The sequence below is a fragment of the Oncorhynchus masou genome, unplaced genomic scaffold, assembly GCF_036934945.1.
Source record: "Oncorhynchus masou masou isolate Uvic2021 unplaced genomic scaffold, UVic_Omas_1.1 unplaced_scaffold_6060, whole genome shotgun sequence".
In the NCBI taxonomy this organism is placed as follows: domain Eukaryota; kingdom Metazoa; phylum Chordata; class Actinopteri; order Salmoniformes; family Salmonidae; genus Oncorhynchus; species Oncorhynchus masou.
Genome location: NW_027012484.1, coordinates 1 through 9,879, shown reverse-complemented (window position 1 = coordinate 9,879; position 9,879 = coordinate 1). Strand labels below are relative to the sequence as shown.

At 47.5% G+C, this 9,879-nt stretch overlaps 1 long non-coding RNA gene across 1 annotated transcript; it reads left to right on the top strand.

The window, feature by feature from the left end:
- Positions 1–1,132: 1,132 nt before the first annotated feature.
- On the top strand, positions 1,133–6,190 carry LOC135536375 (uncharacterized). Its single transcript, XR_010454983.1, has 3 exons — positions 1,133–1,374; positions 1,623–1,725; positions 6,177–6,190. It is a non-coding gene; the product is annotated as an uncharacterized LOC135536375 (long non-coding RNA).
- The last annotated feature ends 3,689 nt before the right edge of the window (positions 6,191–9,879 follow it).

The following is a 9,879-nucleotide window of genomic DNA, read 5'->3' as shown; positions in this document are numbered from 1 at the left end:
GTTGACCCAATAGCACTCTTCATAAAAGTGTTGTCAAACCCAACTAGCTCTCACGGTTGCAAGTCAGAATTAGATGTTAATCCATATTTATTAAATGTCAAATTTTGAAGTTGTTGCAAATGTCAAATTTCGAAGTGTTTAAGGTTAAGTTCCTAAATAATAGTTTAGGGTTCAATTTCGTCAATTAACTCGGAAATGTTAAGATTAAGCATTAACTCCGAATGGTTATGGTTAAGGTTTGGGATAGGCTTAAAACAAAAATCTCAAAAACAACTTTCTATCGCTGGATTCGAACTTGCAACCTTTGGAGTATTTGAATCGGGCTTATCTCTCTGCCATCCCTTTCCACAACGCCACAGCATAACCCAAACCTACCTGAAGGTAACAGCACTCACTGTTGCCCCTAGTGGCTGGTTTACACCTCATCTCCCGACGTCCTCAGACGTGGACAGACGTCGAACACTGACTTGTATCACCGGTGACCTGGCTGGTCAAACCCGTCTTTAATCTGGTGAAAATGGAGCCTTTAAAAACCAGCAATGGGTGGTTTGTGTTGGCGTTATAGATTTATTTGAACTACATATCACTGTTTTGTAAACACATTTTACGTTTGGCCTTGCAATTGGTATTCTTCAGGAAAGTCATACTTTTTTAGCTCTGAATATTGGTATGTACTTGAAATGATCTTGACAATAGTATGCATCTGATTCTGACCATGTCTTTATTTATATTTTAAGCAGAGAGGATACCCGCTGTCTAAATTACTGATGAGCTTTTAGTGAACTAAATGTCTGCCTCGTCCATCCCTCCCTCCCCTCCTCCCTCTGAATAGGGCTCATTCTCTCGTTAAAGGAATCCCTTTTTCATGGAGACTGATCAATATAACACATTAATCCTGCTGTTCGGGACGACGCGTCATTTGGCTGTGATGAATGAACTGACACAGCCTTCTCTCCTCTCTTCTTCTTCTCTCTCTCTTCTCTCCTCTTCTCATCCTCTCTCTTCCTCTCCTTCTCTCTCTTCCTCTCCTTCTCTCTCTTCTTCTCCTTCTCTCTCTTCCTCTCCTTCTCTCTCTTCCTCTCCTTCTCTCTCTTCTCTCGTCTCCTCTCTTCTCTCCTCTCTTCCTCGCTTCTCCTTTCTTTCTGTCGCTTCTCCTCTTTTCTTCTTTCTTCTTTTACTACTTTCTTGTCTCCTGTCTTTGCTCACCCTCATACCGTTCCTCCCTCTCTCTGCTCCCCTCCCTCTCTCCTCTCCAGATCCTAACCTACACAGAGGGCCTTCATGGTAAATGGCTGTTCACAGAGATCAGGGCTGTCTTCTCCAGACGTTACTTGCTACAGAACACTGCTCTGGAGATTTTCATGGCCAACAGAAGTAAGACCCACAACCAGCATATTTTATTCTAATATTATTCAGTAGAATCACAACCCTTAAATTATGACATGAGTTTGGATTTGAATCTGAAAGACAAAGGAGTGAAATGTATCTTTGCCAGGATCTTTTTGAAAGAGTATAGATTTGATGTTGGGATTTATTTCTACATTATTTTGAATTTGAAGCTGCTCTGTTATCTGTGGAAACCAAGCCATGGATTGACAGAACTTGTTTGCCTTCCTCTGTAGCTGCGGTCATGTTCAACTTCCCAGATGCAGGCACGGTCAAGAAGGTGGTCCAATGCCTCCCTCGCGTGGGGGTGGGCACCAACTTTGGCCTCCCACAGACCAGGTCAGTCTATCTCTTTCTATTTTGTTCTCTCTCTCTCTCGTTCTCTCTCTCTCTCTGTCTCTCTCTGCGGTGGAGGGTTGGTATGTGTTCATCCCCACTTTCTCTCGTCAACTGACACTAAATAATTGTGGGCTTAGCGTGTAACACCGTCACGCTTCAGCACGTTCTGAGAAAACCACCACAGAAAGAGTGGAAAACATATACACACACACACACACACACACACACACACACACACACACACACACACACACACACACAGTCCAAGGTATAGAGTGGGCACCCCCCAACTCTCTTCCTCTTGCCTAAGTACACACACACACACACACACACACACACACACACACACACACGCACAGTCCAAGGTATAGAGTGGGCACCCCCCCAACTCTCTCCCTCTTCTCTTGCCTTCTTATGACTGCATGTCTGCAGCACCCTGCCATAGCCAAGTCCAGCCTGTGTACTGCACTGTCATGGCTGTAGCCAAGCCAAAGACAGAATGGAAATTGAGAAATGTCCAAGATAATTCCCAAGGAGTATCCCAGTGTTTTGCTGCATCGTTGGCGTGATAGTGATATGTACCATCCATTTTGTAACCCATGAGAGTGTTGAAATGTGTGTTTTTGTAAGAGTCAGATTGTGTGTGTGTGTGTCTGTGTGCGCGAACAGACATGCTTGTGGGAGGGAGAGTGAGAGTGTGTCAGTCCCATTAATCAACATGGTGTAGCTCAGCCTGGGGGCACCGTGTCTCTTTTGACCTGGAGACAACTGTACAGCCCAGTCCTGTTCTCACACCATCACTACTCCCTCAGCATTACATTTCAACCTTTACCACAACCTGCAGTACCTCTACCTCACAATATTTACCACAACCTGCAGTACCTCTACCTCCCACTATAATATTTACCACAACCTGCAGTACCTCTACCTCCCACTATAATATTTACCACAACCTGCAGTACCTCTACCTCCCACTATAATATTTACCACAACCTGCAGTACCTCTACCTCCCACTATAATATTTACCACAACCTGCAGTACCTCTACCTCCCACTATAATATTTACCACAACCTGCAGTACCTCTACCTCCCACTATAATATTTACCACAACCTGCAGTACCTCTACCTCCCACTATAATATTTACCACAACCTGCAGTACCTCTACCTCACACTATAATGTTTACCACAACCTGCAGTACCTCTACCTCACAATATTTACCACAACCTGCAGTACCTCTACCTCCCACTATAATATTTACCACAACCTGCAGTACCTCTACCTCCCACTATAATATTTACCACAACCAGCAGTACCTCTACCTCCCACTATAATGTTTACCACAACCTACAGTACCTCTACCTCACACTATAATGTTTACCACAACCTACAGTACCTCTACCTCACACTATAATGTTTACCACAACCTGCAGTACCTCTACCTTCCACTATAATGTTTATCACAACCTGCAGTACCTCTACCTCCCACTATAATGTTTACCACAACCTGCAGTACCTCTACCTCCCACTATAATGTTTACCACAACCAGCAGTACCTCTACCTCACACTATAATGTTTACCACAACCTACAGTACATCTACCTCACACTATAACACACCAGTGTTTCAATAACATTTCCTAACCTTCTTGAGTTTTCTTTAGGTATATTGACTACCTAGGCTTCACCCCAACCTCTTTTCACTATACATTCATGTCTCAAAAACGAGGGACCTAACATTCAGACAGCATTTTAAGTACCTATAAAGAAACAAGATTTCCTAGCAGTTGTTCTCTGGCCAAACCTTCATTTGGTTTAGCATTTGATCAAGACAAAGTAGATTGTGGACTACAGGAAAAGGAGGACCAAGCATGCCCCCGTTCTCATCGACGGGACTATAGTGGAGAAGGTTGAGAGCTTCAAGTTCTTTGGTGTCCACAACACCAACAAACTATCATGGTCCAAGCACACCAAGAAAGTTGTGAAGAGAGCACGACAGAACCTATTCCCCTCAGGAGACTGAAAAGATTTGACATGGGTCCTCAGATCTTCAAAAGGTTCTACAGCTGCACCATCGAGAGCATCATGAGTGGTTGCATCACTGCCTGGTATGGCAACTGCTCGAGCCTCTGACCGCAAGGCACCACAGAGGGTAGTGCGTATGGCCCAGTACATCACTAGGGCCAAGCTTCCTGCCATCCAGGACCTATATACCAGGCGGTGTCAGGGAAGGCCCACAAAATTGTCAAAGACTCAGCCACCCCTAGTCATAGACTGTTTTTCTGCTACTGCACGGCAAGCGGTACCAGAGCGTCAAGTCTAGGTCCAAGAGGCTTCTCAACAGCTTCTACCCCCAAGCCATAAGACTCCTGAACATCTAATTAAATGGCTACCCAGACTATTTTCATTGCCCCCCTCTCTTTTACACTGCTGCTACTCTGTTATCTATGCATAGTCACTTTAATAACACTACCTACATGTACATATTATCTCAATTACCTTGACTAACCAGTGCCCCTGTATATTGACACTGTACCGTGCCCCCTGTATATAGCCTGTACATTGACTCTGTAACAGTACCCCTGTATATAGCCTGTACGTTGACTCTGTAACAGTACCCCCTGTATATAGCCTGTACATTGACTCTGTACCAGTACCCCTGTATATAGCCTGCACATCGACTCTGTACCGGTACCCCCTGTATATAGCCTGTACATTGACTCTGTAACAGTACCCCTTGTATATAGCCTGTACATTGACTCTGTACTGGTACTCCCTGTATATAGCCTGCACATTGACTCTGTACCGGTACCCCCTGTATATAGCCTGCACATTGACTCTGTAACAGTACCCCTTGTATATAGCCTGTACATTGACTCTGTACTGGTACTCCCTGTATATAGCCTGCACATTGACTCTGTACCGGTACCCCCTGTATATAGCCTGCACATTGACTCTGTACCGGTACCCCCTGTATATAGCCTGTACATTGACTCTGTACCGGTACCCCCTGTATATAGCCTGCACATTGACTCTGTACTGGTACCTCCTGTATATAGCCTGCACATTGACTCTGTACCGGTACCCCCTGTATATAGCCTGCACATTGACTCTGTACCGGTACCCCCTGTATATAGCCTGTACATCAACTCTGTACCGGTACCCCCTGTATATAGCCTGCACATTGACTCTTTACTGGTACCCCTGTATATAGCCTGCACATTGACTCTGTACCGGTACCCCCTGTATATAGCCTGCACATTGACTCTGTACCGGTACCCCCTGTATATAGCCTTGCTAATATTGTGACTTTCTGCTGGCTTAATGACTATAATCTCACACTGTGACAGTGATTTATTCCATCATTTGCCTTTGTTTTAATTGGATTGGGGGTAATTTGTTTAAGTCCATAGCATACATCATGCTTCCTCGGGGCCTGTGCGTGTTGCGGGGATCAGTGTATGTATCTGCTTGAGAAGAAGCAGAATTAACCCTACTAATTGCATATTTGTCTTTTTCATTTAGTGTGCCTAAATATCAATACCTATTTCATATTGGAACATTTGCATTTGGAGACTTTACTAAGACCTTGGACTGAATCAGTTTTATTATTGAAGTTGGATACCTTGAAACACACCAATCCTCTGGTATGATTAGGTTCTGTTTTCATAACTCACAGTGGGTCTGAAATGTTGTTCTTTGAAAGTGTTGTCAATGTCTTGTTTGCCAGCACTAATAGACTGGAATACAGCCCGGCATCTAACCAGACAGCCCGGCATCTAACCAGACAGCCCGGCATCTAACCAGACAGCCCGGCATCTAACCAGACAGCCCGGCATTCAACCAGACAGCCCGGATCTAACCCACAGCCCGGCATCTAACCCGACAGCCCGGCATCTAACCCGACAGCCCGGCATCTAACCCACAGCCCGGCATCTAACCCGACAGCCCGGCATCTAACCCGACAGCCCGGCATCTAACCCGACAGCCCGGCATCTAACCCGACAGCCCGGCATCTAACCCACAGCCCGGCATCTAACCCGACAGCTCCGGCATCTAACCCGACAGCCCGGCATCTAACCAGACAGCCCGGCATCTAACCCGACAGCCCGGCATCTAACCAGACAGCCCGGCATCTAACCAGACAGCCCGGCATCTAACCCGACTGCCCGGCATCTAACCACAGACAGCCCGGCATCTAACCAGACAGCCCGGCATCTAATCCAGACAGCCCGCATCTAACCCGACAGCCCGGCATCTAACCCGACTGCCCGGCATCTAACCAGACAGCCCGGCATCTAACCAGACAGCCCGGCATCTAACCACAGACAGCCCGGCATCTAACCAGACAGCCCGGCATCTAACCAGACAGCCCGGCATCTAACCCGACAGCCCGGCATCTCACCACCAGCCCGGCATGTAACCAGGCAGTGTGTGTTCTCCTCCTCCAGGCGTATCTCCCAGGGCCAGTCCCAAGCAGCTCTACAAGGCCTCCAACATGACCCTGCGCTGGCAGCGCAGAGAGATCTCCAACTTTGAGTACCTGATCTTCCTCAACACCATCTCTGGTAAGACCAGTGTTACCTCACTGTCACTGGACTGTCACCATAGGGAATGACAACACACCCAGCTATTATTAACATATGTGGTCAATGATGTAAATTATATAAACTCTGTGTGGCCAACATGGTTTCATCCTCTGACTTCATTTTCTTCATAGTTAGTAAAAATATATTCCATTTAAGCTCTAATCGAAAAGGGAGTTTGGTGTCCAGACATTTAGACATTTAGTTTAGACTAAACATGTTCAGTTCTAGAAGTTTTGATGATGCTGACTAATTTGAGACTGTTGTGACTTCATGGTCTCCATGCCTCCCTCCAGGACGTACGTACAATGACCTGAATCAGTACCCTGCCTTCCCCTGGGTCATCACGAACTACGACACTGGAAAGACCTGGACCTCACTCTGCCCAGCAACTACAGAGACCTGTCCAAGGTAACACACCCACACGCAAAGACACTTAGTAGCTTGCGAGACGCCGCTGAAGACAGGCTCTCTGGAATTCAGCTGAGCCGTGCTGCTGCTTTACATTGAAAAGTCCTATAAGGCTATGAGGGGAGTATGTAGGGGAGCTGTGGCTGGAATGATTAGCAGGCTGTTTGTTAATCACTGCCCACTCCCTGGCCTGAGTAGTATGTATCATGCATTGACTACCCGGTGGCAGCTAAGTAAGACACCTCTTTAATCACTGGTGATGATAGCCTCTGCAAGTTAACACACAAGAGAGAGGAAAGAATACCCAGCTCTCTCTCTCTCTCTCTCTCTCTCTCTCTCTCTCTCTCTCTCTCTCTCTGTCTCTCTCTCTGTCCCTCTGTCTCTCACTCTGTCCCTCTCTCTCTCTGTCTCTCTCTCTGTCCCTCTCTCTATCTGTCTCTCTCTGTCCCTCTCTCTCTGTCCCTCTCTCTCTCTCTGTCTCTCGCTCTGTCTCTCTTCTCTGTCTCTGTCTCTCTCTCTCTCTCTGTCCCTCTCTCTCCCTCTCTCTGTCCTCTCTCTCTCTCTGTCCCTCTCTCTCTCTCCGTCCCTCTCTCTCTCTTGTCCCTCTCTCTCTCTGTCCCTCTCTCTCTCTGTCCCTCTTTCTCTGTCTCTCTCTCTGTCTCTCTCTCTCTGTCCCCCTCTCTCTCTCTGTCTCTCTCTCTCTCTCTCTCTCTCTGTCTGTCCCTCTGTCTCTGTCTCTGTCTCTCTCTGTCCCTCTCTCTCTGTCTCTCTCTCTGTCCCTCTCTCTCTCTCTCTCTCTCTCTCTCTCTCTCTCTCTCTCTCTCCTCCTGTCTCTCTCTCTCCTGTCTCTCTCTCTCCTGTCTCTCTCTCTCTCCTGTCTCTCTCTTTCTCCTGTCTCTCTCTTTCTCCTGTCTCTCTCTTTCTCCTGTCTCTCTCTTTCTCCTCTTTCTCTCTCCTCTCTCTCTCTTTCTCCTCTCTCCTCTCTCTCTCTTTCTCCCTCTCTCTCTCTCTCTCTTTCTCTCTCCTCTCTCTCTCATTCTCTCTTCTCTCTCCTCTCTCTCTCTCCTCTCTCTCTCCTCTCTCTCTCTCCTGTCTCTCTCTCCTGTCTCTCTCTTTCTCTCCTGTCTCTCTCTCTCTCCTGTCTCTCTCTCCTGTTTCTCTCTCTCTCTCCTGTTTCTCTCTCTCTCTCCTCTCTCTCTCCTGTCTCTCTCTCTCTCTCTCCTGTCTCTCTCTCTCTCTCCTGTCTCTCTCTCTCTCTCTCCTGCCTCTCTCTCTCTCCTGCCTCTCTCTCTCTCTCTCCCTCTCCTGCCTCTCTCTCTCTCTCTCTCTCCTGTCCTCATACATAGGTTTGATTTGCTCCTAGCAGAACTCGGCTAAAATACCTTACCTTGAAAAAGTTGCAATATTTGTCCCTCAAAATAGTCAGAGTTAATCCAAAATATCATTTTATATATTCATTTTGGTGTTTTTACAGAGGAGTTCTTTTTTACATCTAAGATGTTTGGTGCAGTATTTCTCAACATCAACAAATGTGCATGAAAACCTTGTCCTCTGTCGTTGAATGACAAACACTTTTGAAGAATGCCTACTGTTGACCAATCACCGACGAAAGGGGCGTAGACTTCTGGATACCGAACTTCAACAGGCCTAAAAAAATGAAATGTGTGTGCCTGACCAGCCAGGGGGAAAATGCGGGGGGTACTCTTAGACGGTATCACTGCTTACACACCTATAGAGGAAGTCATGTAATACCAAGACTCCATTTTGTATTTGACCTGGACAGAAGTCTAAAATGTGCGGAACTCCATTATTTACTAATTGAAGTCACAGTCTTAAGTCCCCTCCCGCCGCCTCCCCTCTGAAGTAAAGGAATGCTCTCTACAGATGATTAAGCTTAGGACAGCTGAAGATGTCTTACTCCCCCTGATGCTTTTAAAACACACAACACACACACACACACACACACACACACACACACACACACACACACACACACACACACACACACACACACACACTTTTAAAAGGCCCATCTCCAAAGCCTGCCAGTTGCAGCAGCCCCAGAACGGCCATTAATTATGTGTAATGGCGCCCAATGGTGGGAGGACAGAAGATTACTTTGAGAGTGAGATGATGGAGCGCCCGTGTCTGGCTGGAAGCCAAAATGGCTGAATAAATCAGCCGGGCCACAGGAAAACAACAGGCATGTGCAGTAATGGACAGGCAAAGTATACCTGGAAATAATGCACTCTAGAGCCACACAGAGTTGGCCATTCACTTTTAATGGTGCGCCTGGCCCAGGTCTGCCCTGGCCGGCAAAGGATTCTGAGGTGGAGGTGGAATGCAGACGCGTCCATCTTGCTATGACTGAGGATGGATTCAGCTGGAGTGAATGCATGCTCTCTTGAGAAGACTTCTATGGCCTTTTGTGTACTGTCATTGCCACAACTGCTTCTCGACTTCCATACACACCCACACACTCATCCTGTCATTCACATCAACACCGTCCGCCAAGCAGCCCTCCTTTGACCAGTCCCTCCCATCGCCACGTTTCTCTCGCTCTACCTCCCTTTGTGTAGTGTTTCCCACCATGCAGCTGTGTACCCCCCTCGCTCTGTTTATTTGTGCTTCATTTTGCCCACGAGGCTGACACATGACAGCCATAGCAGCCTCTCTCCCCTCCTCCCTCCCCCTCATCCCCTCTTCCTCCAGAGTTTGGACAGCTCAGCCTCTGTGCTCAGTCGAGCCTCAACGCCCCAGGGAGAGACTGAGCAGCAGAGAGGGAGGGAATGAGATAGAACAAGGGGAAGGAGGAGAGGAGTGTGGGCAGACTTTTTTGTTTCACCCCCTCTCTGCCTCTCCCTATCCCTCTACTCTCTCTGCCTCTCCCTATCCCTCTACTCTCTCTGCCTCTCCCTATCCCTCTACTCTCTCTGCCTCTACTCTCTCTGCCTCTCCCTATCCTCTACTCTCTCTGCCTCTCCCTATCCCTCTACTCTCTCTGCCTCTCCCTATCCCTCTACTCTCTGCCTCTCCCTATCCCTCTACTCTCTCTGCCTCTCCCTATCCCTCTACTCTCTCTGCCTCTCCCTATCCCTCTACTCTCTCTGCCTCTCCCCTATCCCTCTACTCTCTCTGCCTCCCCTATCCCTCTCTA